We start from the raw sequence: 16,678 nt of genomic DNA, 5'->3' as shown, positions 1-16,678 counted from the left end.
AGGGTGTGAGGGGATCCCAGAGAGAGGAAGGGACTATCAGAGGGTATCAGAGAGTAATGGGATCTCAGAGAGGGGAAGGGAGTGTCAGATAGCATCAGAGAGTACGGGGATCTCAGAGAGGGGAAGGGAGTGTCAGAGTGTATCAGAGAGTGTGAGGGGATCTCAGAGAGGGGAAGGGAGTGTCAGAGTGTATCAGAGAGAGTAAGGGGATCGCAGAAAGGGGAAGTGGTGTTAGAGGGTATCAGAGAGTGCAAAGGGATCTCAGAGAGAGGAAGTGAGTGTCAGAGGGTATCAGAGGGTGTAAGGGGATCTCAGAGAGAGGAAGGGAGTGTCAGATTGTATCAGAGAATGTGAGGGGATCTCAGAGAGGTTAAGGGAGTGTCAGAGCGTTTCAGAGAGTGTAAGGGGATCTCAGAGAGGGGAAGGGAGTGTCAGAGGGTTCCAGAGAGTGTAAGGGGGTCTCAGAGAGAGGAAGAGAGTGTCAGAATTTATCAGAGAGTGTGAGGGGATCTCAGAGAGGGGAATGGAGTGTCAGAGGGTATCAGAGAGTGTAAGGGGGCTCAGAGAGGGGCAGGGGTGTCAGAGTGTATCAGAGAGAGTGTGGGGGGATCTCAGTGAGAGGAAGGGAGTGTCAGAGTGTATCAGAGAGTGTGAGGGGATCTCATAGAGAGTAAGAGAGTGTCAGAGGGTATGAGAGAGAGGAAGGGGATCTCACAGAGGGGAAGGGAGTGTCAGTGGGTATCAGAGAGAGTAAGGGGATCTCAGAGAGGGGAAGGGAGTGTCAGAGGGTATCAGAGAGTGTAAGGGGGTCTCAGAGAGAGGAAGAGAGTGTCAGAGGGTATCAGAGAGAGTAAGGGGATCTCAGAGAGGGGAAGGGAGTGTCAGAGGTTATCAGAGAGTGTTCGGGGATCCCAGAGAAAGGAAGTGTGTGCCAGAGGGTACCAGAGAGTGTCAGGGGATCTCAGAGATGAGAATGGAGTGTCAGAGGGTATCAGAGAGTGTAAGGGGGTCTCGGAGAGCGGAAGGGAGTGTCAGAGCGTATCAGAGAGTAATCGGATCTCAGAGAGGGGACGGGGTGTCAGAGAGGGGAAGGAGTGTCAGAGCGTATCAGAGAGAGTAAGGGGATCTCAGAGAGGGGAAGTGGTTTCAGAGGTTATCAGAGAGAGTAAGGGGATCCAAGAGAGAGGAGGGAGTGTCAGAGGGTATCAGAGAGTACAGGGATCTCAGAGAGAGGAAGGGAGTATCACAGGGTATCAGAAGGTGTGAGGGGACCACAGAGAGAGGAAGGGAGTGTCAGAGGGTATCAGAGAGTAATGGGATCTCAGAGAGGGGAAGGGTGTGTCAGAGAGTATCAGAGATTACGGGGATCTCAGAGAGGGGAAGGGAGTGTCAGAGGGTATCAGAGAGTGTAAGGGGATCCCAGAGAGAGGAAGGGTGTGTCAGAGTGTATCAGAGAGTGTAAGGGGATCTCAGAGAGGTTAAGGGAGTGTCAGAGGGTATCAGAGAGTATGAGGGGATCTCAGAGAGTGGAAGGGAGTGTCAGAGGATATCGGAGAGTGCAAGGGGGATCAGAGATGGTAAGGGGTGTCAGAGGGTATCAGAGAGAGTTTGCGGGGATCTCAGAGAGAGGAAGGGAGTGTCAGAGTGTATCAGAGAGTGTGAGGGGATCTCAGAGAGAGGAAGAGAGTGAACGATGATTATCAGAGACAGCAAGGGGATCTCAGAGAGGGGAGGGGAGTGTCAGAGGTTATCGGAGAGATTTTGGGGATCTCAGAGAGTGGAAGGGAGTGCAACAGGGTATGAGAGAGCAATGGGATCTCAGAGAGGGGAAGGGTGTGTCAGAGAGTATCAGAGAGTACGGGGATCTCAGAGAGGGGAAGGGAGTGTCTGAGGGTATCAGAGAGTACGGGGATCTCAGAGAGGGGAAGGGAGTGTCAGAGTGTATCAGAGAGAACGGCGATCTCAGAGAGGGGAAGGGAGTGTCAGAGGTTATCAGAGAGAGTAAGGGGATCTCAGAGAGAAGAAGGGATTGTCAGAGGGTATCAGAGAGAGTAAGGGGATCTCACAGAGGGGAAGGGGTGTCAGATGGAATCAGAGAATGTGAGGGGGTCTCAGAGAGAGAAAGGGAGTGTCAGAGGGTATCAGAGAGTAATGGGATCTCAGAGAGGGGTAGGGGTGTCAGAGTGGGGAAGGAGAGTCAGAGGGTATCAGAGAATGTAAGGGGATCTCAGAGAGGGGAAGTGGTGTCAGAGGTTATCAGAGAGAGTAAGGGGATCCAAGATAGAGGAAGGTAGTGTCAGAGGGGATCAGAGTGTCCGGGGATCTCAGAGAGAGGAAGGGAGTGCCAGAGGGTATCAGAGGGTGTGAAGGGATCTCAGAGAGTTGAAGGGAGTGTCAGAGCGTATTAGAGAGACTAAGGGTATCTCAGAGAGAAGAAGGTAGTGTCAGAGGGTATCAGAGAGAGTAAGGGGATTTCAGTGAGAAGAAGGGAGTGTCAGAGGGTATCAGAGAGAGTAAGGGGATCTCAGAGAGGGGACGGGGTGTCAGAGGGAATCAGAGAATGTGAGGGGGTCTCGGAGAGAAAAAGGGAGTGTCAGTGGGGATCAGAGAGTAATGGGATCTCAGAGAGGGGAAGGGGTTTCAGAGAGGGGAAGGAGTGTCAGAGGGTATCAGAGAGTGTAAGGGGATCCAAGATAGAGGAAGGGAGTGTCAGAGGGTATCAGAGGGTGTGAGGGGATCCCAGAGAGAGGAAGGGAGTGTCAGAGGGTATCAGAGAGTCATGGGATCTGAGAGAGGGGACGGGTTCGTCAGAGAGTATCAGAGAGAGTAGTGGGATCTCAGAGAGAAGAAGGCAGTGTCAGAGGGTATCAGAGAGTGTCAGGGGATCTCAGAGAGGGGAAGGGAGTGTCAGAGTGTATCAGAGAGTGGAAGGGGATCCCAGAGAGGGGAAGGGAGTGTCAGAGGGTATCAGAGAGTGTCAGGGGATCTTAGAGAGAGGAATGGAGTGTCAGAGGGTAACAGAGAGTGCAAGGTGGTCTCAGAGAGAGGAAGAGAGTGTCAGAGGGTATCAGAGGGTATCAGAGAGTGTGAGGGGATCTCAGAGTGGGGAAGGGAGTGTCAGAGGGTATCAGAGAGTGTAAGGGGCCTCGGAGAGGGGAAGGGGTGTTAGAGGGTATCAGAGAGAGTGTGAGGGGATCTCAGAGAGAGGAAGGCAGTGTCAGAGTGTGTCAGAGAGTGTGAGGGGATCTCAGAGAGAGGAGTGTCAGAGTGTATCAGCGAGAGTAAGGGGATCTCAGAGAGGGGAAGGGAGTGTCAGAGGGTATCAGAGAGAGTAAGGGGATCTCAGAGAGGGGAAGGGAGTGTCAGAGGGTATCAGAGAGTGTAAGGGGTTCTCAGAGAGAGGAAGAGAGTGTCAGAGGGTATCAGAGAGAGTAAGGGGATCTCAGAGAGAGGAACGGAGTGTCAGAGGGTATCAGAGGATGGAAGGGGATCGCAGAGAGAGGAAGGGTGTGTCAGAGGGTATCACAGAGTGAAAGGGGATCTCAGAGAGAGGAAGAGAGTGTCAGAGGGTATCAGAGAGTGTAAGGGGGCTCAGAGAGGGGAAGGGGTGTCAGAGGGTATCAGAGAGAGTGTGAGGGGATCTCAGAGAGAGGAAGGGAGTGTCAGAGTGTATCAGAGTGTGTGAGGGGATCTCAGAGAGAGGAAGAGAGTGTCAGAGGTTATCAGAGAGAGTAAGGGGATCTCAGAGATGGGAAGGGAGTGTCAGAGGTTATCAGAGAGAGTAAGGGGATCTCAGAGAGGGGAAGGGAGTGTCAGAGGGTATCAGAGAGTACGGGGATCTCAGAGAGAGAAAGGGAGTGTCAGAGGGTATCAGAGGGTGTGAGGGGATCCCAGAGAGAGGAAGGGAGTGTCAGAGTGTATCAGAGAGTGTGAGGGGATCTCGGAGAGAGGAAGAGAGTTTCAGAGAGTATCAGAGAGAGTAAGGGCATCTTAGAGAGTGGAAGGGAGTGTCAGAGGGTATCAGAGAGTGTAAGGAAGTCTCAGAGAGAGGAAGAGAGTGTCAGAGGGTATCAGAGAGTACGGGGATCTCGGAGAGAGGAAGGGAGTGTCAGAGGATATCAGAGGGTGTGATGGGATCCCAGAGAGTGGAAGGGAGTGTCAGAGGGTATCAGAGAGTAATGGGATCTCAGAGAGGGGAAGGGTGTGTCAGAGAGTATCAGAGAGTACGGGGATCTTGGAGAGGGGAAGGGAGTGTCAGAGGGTATCAGAGAGTGTCAGGGGATCTCAGAGAGAGGAAGGGAGTGTCAGAGGTTACCAGAGAGTGTAAGGGGTTCTCAGAGAGAGGAAGAGAGTGTCAGAGGGTATCAGAGTGTGTGAGGGGAACTCAGAGAGGGGAAGGGAGTGTCAGAGGGTATCAGAGAGTAAGAGGATCTCAGAGAGGGGTCGGGAGTGTCAGAGGGTATCAGAGAGTAAGAGGATCTCAGAGAGGGGTCGGGAGTGTCAGAGGGTATCAGAGAGTGTGAGGGGATCTCAGAGAGGGCAAGTGAGTGTCAGAGCATATCAGAGAGAGTAAGGGGATCTCAGAGAGAAGAAGGGAGTGTCAGAGGGTATCAGAGAGAGTAAGGGGATCTCAGAGAGGGGAAGGGGTGTCAGAGGGTATCAGAGAGTGTAAGGGGATCTCAGAGAGAGGAAGTGAGTGTCAGAGGGTATCAGAGAGTGTCAGGGGATCCCAGAGAGAGGAAGGGTGTGTCAGAGGGTATCAGAGAGTAATGGGATCTCACAGAGGGGTAGAGAGTGTCAGAGGGTATCAGAGAGTGTAAGGGGATCCCCGAGAGAGGAAGGTTGTGTCAGAGTGTATCAGAGAGTGTAAGGGGATCTCAGAGAGGGGAAGGGAGTGTCAGAGGGTATCAGCGAGTTTAAGGGGATCTCAGAGAGAGGAAGGGAGTGTCAGAGCGTACCAGAGAGTGTAAGGGGGCTCAGAGAGGAGAAGGGGTTTCAGAGGGTATCAGAGAGAGTGTGAGGGGATCTCAGAGAGAGGAAGGGAGTGTCAGAGTGTATCAGAGAGTGTGAGGGGATCTCAGAGAGAGGAAGAAAGTGTCAGAGGGTATGAGAGAGAGTAAGGGGATCTCAGAAAGGGGAAGGTAGTGTCAGAGGGTATCAGGGAGAGTGAGGGGATCTCAGAGAGAGGAAGGCAGTGTCAGAGTGTATCAGAGATTGTAAGGGGATCCCAGAGAGAGGAAGGGTGTGTCAGAGTGTATCAGAGAGTGCAAGGGGATCTCAGAGAGTGGAAGGCAGTGTCAGAGGATATCAGAGAGTGTAAGGGGATCTCAGAGAGCTGAAGTGAGTGTCAGAGTGTATCAGAGAGTGTAAGGGGTCTCAGAGAGTGGAAGGGGTGTCGGAGGGTATCAGAGAGAGTGTGAGGGGATCTCAGAGAGAGAAAGAGAGTGTCAGAGGTTATCAGAGAGAGTAAGGGGATCTCAGAGAGGGGAAGGGAGTATCAGAAGTTATCAGAGAGAGGAAGTCGATCTCAGAGAGGGGAAGGCTGTGTCAGAGGGTATCAGAGAGAGTCAGGGGATCTCAGAGAGGGGCAGGGAGTCTCAGAGGGTATCAGAGAGTGTAAGGGGGTCTCAGAGAGAGGAAGAGAGTGTCAGAGGGTTTCAGAGAGTACATGGATCACAGGGAGAGGAAGGGAGTTTCAGAGGGTATCAGAGTGTGTGAGGGGATCCCAGAGAGAGGAAGGGAGTGTCATAGAGTATCAGAGAGTAATGGGATCTCAGAGAGGGGAAGGATGTGTCAGAGAGTATCAGAGAGTACGGGGATCTCAGAGAGTGGAAGGGCGTGTCAGAGGGTATCGGACAGTACGGGGATCTCAGAGAGGGGAAGGGAGTGTCAGAGTGTATCAGAGAGTGTCAGGGGATCTCAGAGAGAGAAAGTGAGTGTCAGACGGTATCAGAGAGTGTGAGGGGGCTCAGAGAGAGGAAGGGAGTGTCAGAGTGTGTCAGAGAGTGTGAGGGGATCTCAGAGAGAGGAGTGTCAGAGGGTATCAGAGAGAGTAAGGGGATCTTATAGAGGGAAAGGTAGTGTCAGAGGGTATCAGAGAGAGTAAGGGGATCTCAGAGAGGGGAAGGGAGTGTCTCGGGGTATCAGAGAGTGTAAGGGGTTCTCAGAGAGACGAAGAGAGTGTCAGAGGGTATCAGAGAGAGTAAGGGGATCTCAGAGAGAAGAAGGGAGTGTCAGAGCGTATCAGAGGATGGAAGGGGATCGCAGAGAGAGGAAGGGTGTGTTAGAGGGTATCACAGAGTGAAAGGGGATCTCAGAGAGGGGAAGAGAGTGTCAGAGGGTATGAAAGAGTGTGAGGGGATCTCTGAGAGGGGTAGGGAGTGTCAGAGGGTATCAGAGAGTGTAAGGGGGCACAGAGAGGGGAAGGGGTGTCAGAGGGGATCAGAGAGAATATGAGGGGATCTCAGAGAGAGGAAGGGAGTGTCTGAGTGTATCAGAGTGTGTGAGGGGATCTCAGAGAGAGGAAGAGAGTGTCAGAGGTTATCAGAGAGAGCAAGGGGATCTCAGAGATGGGAAGGGAGTGTCAGAGGGTATCAGAGAGAGTAAGGGGATCTCAGAGAGGGGAAGGGAGTGTCAGAGGGTATCAGAGAGTGTGAGGGGATCTCGGAGAGAGGAAGAGAGTTTCAGAGAGTATCAGAGAGAGTAAGGGGATCTTAGAGAGGGGAAGGGAGTGTCAGAGGTTATCAGAGAGTGTAAGGGGGTCTCAGAGAGAGGAATAGAGTGTCAGAGGGTATCAGAGAGTACGGGGATCTCAGAGAGAGGAAGGGAGTTTCAGAGGGTATCAGAGTGTGTGAGGGGATCCCAGAGAGAGGAAGGGAGTGTCATCGTGTTACAGAGAGTAATGGAATCTCAGAGTGGGGAAGGGAGTGTCAGAGGGTATCAGAGAGTGTAAGGGGCCTCGGAGAGGAGAAGGGGTGTCAGAGGGTATATGAGAGAGTGTGAGGGGATCTCAGAGAGAGGAAGGCAGTGTCAGAGTGTGTCAGAGAGTGTGAGGGGATCTCAGAGAGAGGAGTGTCAGAGGGTATCAGCGAGAGTAAGGGGATCTCAGAGAGGGGAAGGGAGTGTCAGAGGGTATCAGAGAGAGTAAGGGGATCTCAGAGAGGGGAAGGGAGTGTCAGAGGGTATCAGAGAGTGTAAGGGGTTCTCAGAGAGAGGAAGAGAGTGTCAGAGGGTATCAGAGAGAGTAAGGGGATCTCAGAGAGAGGAACGGAGTGTCAGAGGGTATCAGAGGATGGAAGGGGATCGCAGAGAGAGGAAGGGTGTGTCAGAGGTTATCACAGAGTGAAAGGGGATCTCAGAGAGAGGAAGAGAGTGTCAGAGGGTATCAGAGGGTGTGAGGGGATCCCAGAGAGAGGAAGGGAGTGTCAGAGTGTATCAGAGAGTGTGAGGGGATCTCGGAGAGAGGAAGAGAGTTTCAGAGAGTATCAGAGAGAGTAAGGGCATCTTAGAGAGTGGAAGGGAGTGTCAGAGGGTATCAGAGAGTGTAGGGAAGTCTCAGAGAGAGGAAGAGAGTGTCAGAGGGTATCAGAGAGTACGGGGATCTCGGAGAGAGGAAGGGAGTGTCAGAGGATATCAGAGGGTGTGAGGGGATCCCAGAGAGAGGAAGGGAGTGTCAGAGGGTATCAGAGAGTAATGGGATCTCAGAGAGGGGAAGGGTGTGTCAGAGAGTATCAGAGAGTACGCGGATCTTAGAGAGGGGAAGGGAGTGTCAGAGGGTATCAGAGAGTGTCAGGGGATCTCAGAGAGAGGAAGGGAGTGTCAGAGGTTACCAGAGAGTGTAAGGGGTTCTCAGAGAGAGGAAGAGAGTGTCAGAGGGTATCAGAGTGTGTGAGGGGAACTCAGAGAGGGGAAGGGAGTGTCAGAGGGTATCAGAGAGTAAGAGGATCTCAGAGAGGGGTCGGGAGTGTCAGAGGGTATCAGAGAGTGTGAGGGGATCTCAGAGAGGGCAAGTGAGTGTCAGAGCATATCAGAGAGAGTAAGGGGATCTCAGAGAGAAGAAGGGAGTGTCAGAGGGTATCAGAGAGAGTAAGGGGATCTCAGAGAGGGGAAGGGGTGTCAGAGGGTATCAGAGAGTGTAAGGGGATCTCAGAGAGAGGAAGTGAGTGTCAGAGGGTATCAGAGAGTGTCAGGGGATCCAGAGAGAGGAAGGGTGTGTCAGAGGGTATCAGAGATTAATGGGATCTCACAGAGGGGTAGAGAGTGTCAGAGGGTATCAGAGAGTGTAAGGGGATCCCCGAGAGAGGAAGGTTGTGTCAGATTGTATCAGAGAGTGTAAGGGGATCTCAGAGAGGGGAAGGGAGTGTCAGAGGGTATCAGCGAGTTTAAGGGGATCTCAGAGAGAGGAAGGGAGTGTCAGAGCGTACCAGAGAGTGTAAGGGGGCTCAGAGAGGGGAAGGGGTTTCAGAGGGTATCAGAGAGAGTGTGAGGGGATCTCAGAGAGAGGAAGGGAGTGTCAGAGTGTATCAGAGAGTGTGAGGGGATCTCAGAGAGAGGAAGAAAGTGTCAGAGGGTATCAGAGAGAGTAAGGGGATCTCAGAAAGGGGAAGGTAGTGTCAGAGGGTATCAGGGAGAGTGAGGGGATCTCAGAGAGAGGAAGGCAGTGTCAGAGTGTATCAGAGATTGTAAGGGGATCCCAGAGAGAGGAAGGGTGTGTCAGAGTGTATCAGAGAGTGCAAGGGGATCTCAGAGAGGGGAAGGGTGTGTCAGAGAGTATCAGAGAGTACAGGGATCTCAGAGAGTGGAAGGGCGTGTCAGAGGGTATCGGACAGTACGGGGATCTCAGAGAGGGGAAGGGAGTGTCAGAGTGTATCAGAGAGTGTAAGGGGATCTCAGAGAGAGAAAGGGAGTGTCAGACGGTATCAGAGAGTGTGAGGGGGCTCAGAGAGAGGAAGGGAGTGTCAGAGTGTGTCAGAGAGTGTGAGGGGATCTCAGAGAGAGGAGTGTCAGAGGGTATCAGAGAGAGTAAGGGGATCTTATAGAGGGGAAGGTAGTGTCAGAGGGTATCAGAGAGAGTAAGGGGATCTCAGAGAGGGGAAGGGAGTGTCTCGGGGTATCAGAGAGTGAAAGGGGTTCTCAGAGAGATGAAGAGAGTGTCAGAGGGTATCAGAGAGAGTAAGGGGATCTCAGAGAAAAGAAGGGAGTGTCAGAGGGTATCAGAGGATGGAAGGGGATCGCAGAGAGAGGAAGGGTGTGTCAGAGGGTATCACAGAGTGAAAGGGGATCTCAGAGAGAGGAAGAGAGTGTCAGAGGGTATCAAAGAGTGTGAGAGGATCTCTGAGAGGGGTAGGGAGTGTCAGAGGGTGTCAGAGAGTGTAAGGGGGCTCAGAGAGGGGAAGGTGTGTCAGAGGGGATCAGAGAGAGTATGAGGGGATCTCAGAGAGAGGAAGGGAGTGTCTGAGTGTATCAGAGTGTGTGAGGGGATCTCAGAGAGAGGAAGAGAGTGTCAGAGGTTATCAGAGAGAGCAAGGGGATCTCAGAGATGGGAAGGGAGTGTCAGAGGGTATCAGAGAGTGTGAGGGGATCTCGGAGAGAGGAAGAGAGTTTCAGAGAGTATCAGAGAGAGTAAGGGGATCTTAGAGAGGGGAAGGGAGTGTCAGAGGTTATCAGAGAGTGTAAGGGGGTCTCAGAGAGAGGAATAGAGTGTCAGAGGGTATCAGAGAGTACGGGGATCTCAGAGAGAGGAAGGGAGTGTCAGAGGGTATCAGAGTGTGTGAGGGTATCCCAGAGAGTGGAAGGGAGTGTCAGAGGGTATCAGAGATTAATGGGATCTCAGAGAGGGGAAGGGTGTGTCAGAGAGTACAGGGATCTCAGAGAGAGGAAGGGAGTGTCAGAGGTTACCATGGAGTGTAAGGGGGTCTGAGAGAGAGGAGGAGAGTGTCATAGGGTATCAGAGTGTGTGAGGGGAACTCAGAGAGGGGAACGGAGTGTCAGAGGGTATCAGAGAGTAAGAGGATCTCAGAGAGGGGAAGGGAGTGTCAGAGGGTATCCGCGAGTTTAAGGGGATCTCAGAGAGAGGAAGGGAGTGTCAGATGGTACCAGAGAGTGTAAGGGGGCTCAGAGAGGGGAAGGGGTGTCAGAGGGTATCAGAGAGAGTGTGAGGGGATCTCAGAGAGAGGAAGGGAGTGTCAGAGTGTGTCAGAGAGTGTGAGGGGATCTCAGAGAGAGGAGTGTCAGAGGGTATCAGAGAGTGCAAGGGGGCTCAGAGAGGGGAAGGGGTGTCAGAGGGTATCAAAGAGAGTGTGAGGGGATCTCAGAGAGAGGAAGGGCGTGTCAGAGTGTGTCAGAGAGTGTGAGGGGATCTCAGAGAGAGGAGTGCCAGAGGGTATCAGAGAGAGTAAGGGGATCTCAGAGAGGGGAAGGTAGTGTCAGAGGGTATCAGCGAGTTTCAGGGGATCTCAGAGAGAGGAAGGGAGTGTCAGAGGGTCCCAGAGAGTGTAAGGGTGCTCAGAGAGGGGAAGGGGTGTCAGAGGGTATCAGAGAGAGTGTGAGGTGATCTCAGAGAGAGGAAGGGAGTGTCAGAGGTTATCAGAGAGTGTAAGGGGATCTCAGAGAGCGGAAGTGATTGTCAGAGGGTACCAGAGAGTTTAAGGGGGTCTCAGAGAGAGGAAGAGAGTGTCAGAGGGTATCAGAGAGTGTGGGGGCATCTCAGAGAGGGGAAGGCAGTGTCAGAGGGTATCAGAGAGTGTAACGGATCTCAGAGAGTGGAAGGGGTTTCAGAGGGTATCAGAGAGAGTGTGAGGGGATCTCAGAGAGAGGAAGAGAGTGTCAGAGGTTATCAGAGAGAGTAAGGGGATCTCAGAGAGGGGAAGGGAGTATCAGAGGGTATCAGAGAGTGCAAGGCGGTCTCAGAGAGAGGAAGAGAGTGTCAGAGGTTATCAGAGCGTACGGGGATCTCAGAGAGAGGAAGGGAGTTTCAGAGGGTATCAGAGTGTGTGAGGGGATCCCAGAGAGAGGAAGGGAGTGTCATCGTGTATCAGAGAGTAATGGGATCTCAGAGAGAGGAAGGGTGTGTCAGAGAGTATCAGAGAGTACGGGGATCTCAGAGAGGGGAAGGGAGTGTCAGAGGGTATCGGAGAGTACGGGGATCTCAGAGAGAGTAAGGGAGTGTCAGAGGGTACCAGAGAGTGTAAGGGGGTCTCAGAGAGAGGAAGGGAGTGTCAGAGTGTATCAGAGAGTGCAAGGGGGCTCGGAGAGGGGAAGGGGTGTCAGAGGGTATCAGAGAGAGTGTGAGGGGATCTCAGAGAGAGGAAGGGAATGTCAGAGTGTATCAGAGAGTGTGAGGGGATCTCAGAGAGAGGAAGCGAGTGTCAGAGGTTATCTGAGAGAGAAAGGGAATCTCAGAGAGGGGAAGGGAGTGTCAGAGGGTATCAGAGAGAGTGTGAGGGGATCTCAGAGAGAGGAAGGCAGTGTCAGAGTGCGTCAGAGAGTGTGAGGTGATCTCAGAGAGAGGAGTGTCAGAGGGTATCATAGAGAGTAAGGGGATCTCAGAGAGGGGAAGGGAGTGTCAGAGGGTATCAGAGAGAGTAAGGGGGCTCAGAGAGTGGAAGGGAGTGTCAGAGTGTATCAGAGTGTGTGAGGGGATCTCAGAGAGAGGAAGAGAGTGTCAGAGGTTCTCAGAGAGAGTAAGGGGATCACAGAGATGGGAAGGGAGTGTCAGAGAGTATCAGAGAGTACGGGGATCTCAGAGAGGGGAAGGGAGTGTCAGAGAGTATCAGAGAGTACGGGGATCTCAGAGAGGGGAAGGGAGTGTCAGAGGTTATCAGACAGTGTCAGGGGATCTCAGAGAGAGGAAGGGAGTGTCAGAGGTTACCAGAGAGTGTAAGGGGGTCTGAGAGAGAGGAGGAGAGTGTCATAGGGTATCAGAGTGTGTGAGGGGAACTCAGAGAGGGGAACGGAGTGTCAGAGGGTATCAGAGAGTAAGAGGATCTCAGAGAGGGGAAGGGAGTGTCAGAGGGTATCAGAGAGTGTGAGGGGATCTCAGAGAGGGCAAGTGAGTGTCAGTGCGTATCAGAGAGAGTAAGGGGATCTCAGAGAGAAGAAGGGAGTGTCAGAGGGTATCAGAGAGAGTAACGGGATCTCAGAGAGGGGAAGTGAGTGTCAGAGGATATCAAAGGGTGAAAGGGGATCTCAGAGAGAGGAAGGGAGTGTCAGAGGGTGTCAGAGAATGTGAGTCGATCTCAGAGAGGGGAAGGGAGTGTCAGAGGGTATCAGCGAGTTCAAGGGGATCTCAGAGAGAGGAAGGGAGTGTCAGAGGGTCCCAGAGAGTGTAAGGGTGCTCAGAGAGGGGATGGGGTGTCAGAGGGTATCAGAGAGAGTGTGAGGTGATCTCAGAGAGAGGAAGGGAGTGTCAGAGGTTATCAGAGAGTGTTAGGGGATCTCAGAGAGCGGATGTGATTGTCAGAGGGTACCAGAGAGTTTAAGGGGGTCTCAGAGAGAGGAAGAGAGTGTCAGAGGGTATCAGAGAGTGTGGGGGGATCTCAGAGAGGGGAAGGGAGTGTCAGAGGGTATCAGAGAGGGTAACGGGTCTCAGAGAGTGGAAGGGGTTTCAGAGGGTATCAGAGAGAGTGTGAGGGGATCTCAGAGAGAGGAAGAGAGTGTCAGATGTTCTCAGAGAGAGTAAGGGATCACAGAGATGGGAAGGGAGTGTCAGAGGGTATCAGAGAAAGTAAGGGGATCTCAGAGAGGGGAAGGGAGTGTCAGAGGGTATCAGAGAGTGTGAGGGGATCTGGGAGAGAGGAAGAGAGTTTCAGAGAGTATCAGAGAGAGTAAGGGGATCTTAGAGAGGGGAAGGGAGTGTCAGAGGTTATCAGAGAGTTTAAGGGGGTCTCAGAGAGAGGAATAGAGTGTCAGAGGGTATCAGAGAGTACGGGGATCTCAGAGAGAGGAAGGGAGTGTCAGAGGGTATCAGAGGGTGTGAGGGGATCCCAGAGAGTGGAAGGGAGTGTCAGAGGGTATCAGAGAGTAATGGGATCTCAGAGAGGGGAAGGGTGTGTCAGAGAGTATCAGAGAGTACGGGGATCTCAGAGAGGGGAAGGGAGTGTCAGAGGGTATCAGAGAGAGTGTGAGGTGATCTCAGAGAGAGTAAGGGAGTGTCAGAGGGTACCAGAGAGTGTAAGGGGGTCTCAGAGAGAGGAAGGGAGTGTCAGAGTGTATCAGAGAGTGCAAGGGGGCTCGGAGAGGGGAAGGGGTGTCAGAGGGTATCAGAGAGAGTGTGAGGGGATCTCAGAGAGAGGAAGGGAATGTCAGAGTGTATCAGAGAGTGTGAGGGGATCTCAGAGAGAGGAAGCGAGTGTCAGAGGTTATCTGAGAGAGAAAGGGAATCTCAGAGAGGGGAAGGGAGTGTCAGAGGGTATCAGAGAGAATGTGAGGGGATCTCAGAGAGAGGAAGGCAGTGTCAGAGTGCGTCAGAGAGTGTGAGGTGATCTCAGAGAGAGGAGTGTCAGAGGGTATCATAGAGAGTAAGGGGATCTCAGAGAGGGGAAGGGAGTGTCAGAGGGTATCAGAGAGAGTAAGGGGGCTCAGAGAGTGGAAGGGGTGTCAGAGGGTATCAGAGAGAGTATAAGGGGATCTCAGAGAGAGGAAGGGAGTGTCAGAGTGTATCAGAGTGTGTGAGGGGATCTCAGAGAGAGGAAGAGAGTGTCAGAGGTTCTCAGAGAGAGTAAGGGGATCACAGAGATGGGAAGGGAGTGTCAGAGAGTATCAGAGAGTACGGGGATCTCAGAGAGGGGAAGGGAGTGTCAGAGAGTATCAGAGAGTACGGGGATCTCAGAGAGGGGAAGGGAGTGTCAGAGGTTATCAGACAGTGTCAGGGGATCTCAGAGAGAGGAAGGGAGTGTCAGAGGTTACCAGAGAGTGTAAGGGGGTCTGAGAGAGAGGAGGAGAGTGTCATAGGGTATCAGAGTGTGTGAGGGGAACTCAGAGAGGGGAACGGAGTGTCAGAGGGTATCAGAGAGTAAGAGGATCTCAGAGAGGGGAAGGGAGTGTCAGAGGGTATCAGAGAGTGTGAGGGGATCTCAGAGAGGGCAAGTGAGTGTCAGTGCGTATCAGAGAGAGTAAGGGGATCTCAGAGAGAAGAAGGGAGTGTCAGAGGGTATCAGAGAGAGTAACGGGATCTCAGAGAGGGGAAGTGAGTGTCAGAGGATATCAAAGGGTGAAAGGGGATCTCAGAGAGAGGAAGGGAGTGTCAGAGGGTGTCAGAGAATGTGAGTCGATCTCAGAGAGGGGAAGGGAGTGTCAGAGGGTATCAGCGAGTTCAAGGGGATCTCAGAGAGAGGAAGGGAGTGTCAGAGGGTCCCAGAGAGTGTAAGGGTGCTCAGAGAGGGGATGGGGTGTCAGAGGGTATCAGAGAGAGTGTGAGGTGATCTCAGAGAGAGGAAGGGAGTGTCAGAGGTTATCAGAGAGTGTTAGGGGATCTCAGAGAGCGGATGTGATTGTCAGAGGGTACCAGAGAGTTTAAGGGGGTCTCAGAGAGAGGAAGAGAGTGTCAGAGGGTATCAGAGAGTGTGGGGGGATCTCAGAGAGGGGAAGGGAGTGTCAGAGGGTATCAGAGAGGGTAACGGGTCTCAGAGAGTGGAAGGGGTTTCAGAGGGTATCAGAGAGAGTGTGAGGGGATCTCAGAGAGAGGAAGAGAGTGTCAGATGTTCTCAGAGAGAGTAAGGGATCACAGAGATGGGAAGGGAGTGTCAGAGGGTATCAGAGAAAGTAAGGGGATCTCAGAGAGGGGAAGGGAGTGTCAGAGGGTATCAGAGAGTGTGAGGGGATCTGGGAGAGAGGAAGAGAGTTTCAGAGAGTATCAGAGAGAGTAAGGGGATCTTAGAGAGGGGAAGGGAGTGTCAGAGGTTATCAGAGAGTTTAAGGGGGTCTCAGAGAGAGGAATAGAGTGTCAGAGGGTATCAGAGAGTACGGGGATCTCAGAGAGAGGAAGGGAGTGTCAGAGGGTATCAGAGGGTGTGAGGGGATCCCAGAGAGTGGAAGGGAGTGTCAGAGGGTATCAGAGAGTAATGGGATCTCAGAGAGGGGAAGGGTGTGTCAGAGAGTATCAGAGAGTACGGGGATCTCAGAGAGGGGAAGGGAGTGTCAGAGGGTATCAGAGAGAGTGTGAGGTGATCTCAGAGAGAGGAAGGGAGTGTCAGAGGTTATCAGACAGTGTCAGGGGATCTCAGAGAGAGGAAGGGAGTGTCAGAGGTTACCAGAGAGTGTAAGGGGGTCTGAGAGAGAGGAGGAGAGTGTCATAGGGTATCAGAGTGTGTGAGGGGAACTCAGAGAGGGGAACGGAGTGTCAGAGGGTATCAGAGAGTAAGAGGATCTCAGAGAGGGGAAGGGAGTGTCAGAGGGTATCAGAGAGTGTGAGGGGATCTCAGAGAGGGCAAGTGAGTGTCAGAGGGGACCAGATAGTTTAAGGGGGTCTCAGAGAGAGGAAGAGAGTGTCAGAGGGTATCAGAGAGTGTGGGGGGATCTCAGAGAGGGGAAGGGAGTGTCAGAGGGTATCAGAGAGGGTAACGGGTCTCAGAGAGTGGAAGGGGTTTCAGAGGGTATCAGAGAGAGTGTGAAGGGATCTCAGAGAGAGGAAGAGAGTGTCAGAGGTTATCAGAGAGAGTAAGGGGATCTCAGAGAGGGGAAGGGAGTGTCAGAGGGTATCAGAGAGTGTGAGGGGATCTCGGAGAGAGGAAGAGAGTGTCAGAGGGTATCAGAGAGAGTAAGGGGATCTCAGAGTGTGGCAGGGAGTCTCAGAGGGTATCAGAGAGTGCAAGGCGGTCTCAGAGAGAGGAAGAGAGTGTCAGAGGGTATCAGAGAGTACGGGGATCTCAGAGAGAGGAAGGGAATTTCAGAGGGTATCAGAGTGTGTGAGGGGATCCCAGAGAGAGGAAGGGAGTGTCATAGTGTATCAGAGAGTAATGGGATCTCAGAGAGAGGAAGGGTGTGCCAGAGAGTATCAGATTACGGGGATCTCAGAGAGGGGAAGGGAGTGTCAGAGGGTATCGGAGAGTACGGGGATCTCAGAGAGAGGAAGCGAGTGTCAGAGGTTATCTGAGAGAGAAAGGGAATCTCAGAGAGGGGAAGGGAGTGTCAGAGAGTATCAGAGAGAGTGTGAGGGGATCTCAGAGAGAGGAAGGCAGTGTCAGAGTGTGTCAGAGAGTGTAAGGGGGTCTGAGAGAGAGGAGGAGAGTGTCATAGGGTATCAGAGTGTGTGAGGGGAACTCAGAGAGGGGAACGGAGTGTCAGAGGGTATCAGAGAGTAAGAGGATCTCAGAGAGGGGAAGGGAGTGTCAGAGGGTATCAGAGAGAGTAAGGGGGCTCAGAGAGTGGAAGGGGTGTCAGAGGGTATCAGAGAGAGTATAAGGGGATCTCAGAGAGAGGAAGGGAGTGTCAGAGTGTATCAGAGTGTGTGAGGGGATCTCAGAGAGAGGAAGAGAGTGTCAGAGGTTCTCAGAGAGAGTAAGGGGATCACAGAGATGGGAAGGGAGTGTCAGAGAGTATCAGAGAGTACGGGGATCTCAGAGAGGGGAAGGGAGTGTCAGAGAGTATCAGAGAGTACGGGGATCTCAGAGAGGGGAAGGGAGTGTCAGAGGTTATCAGACAGTGTCAGGGGATCTCAGAGAGAGGAAGGGAGTGTCAGAGG

Source organism: Heptranchias perlo, chromosome 42 (assembly GCF_035084215.1).
Source record: "Heptranchias perlo isolate sHepPer1 chromosome 42, sHepPer1.hap1, whole genome shotgun sequence".
NCBI classification, from domain to species: domain Eukaryota; kingdom Metazoa; phylum Chordata; class Chondrichthyes; order Hexanchiformes; family Hexanchidae; genus Heptranchias; species Heptranchias perlo.
This window is presented reverse-complemented; position numbering follows the sequence as displayed.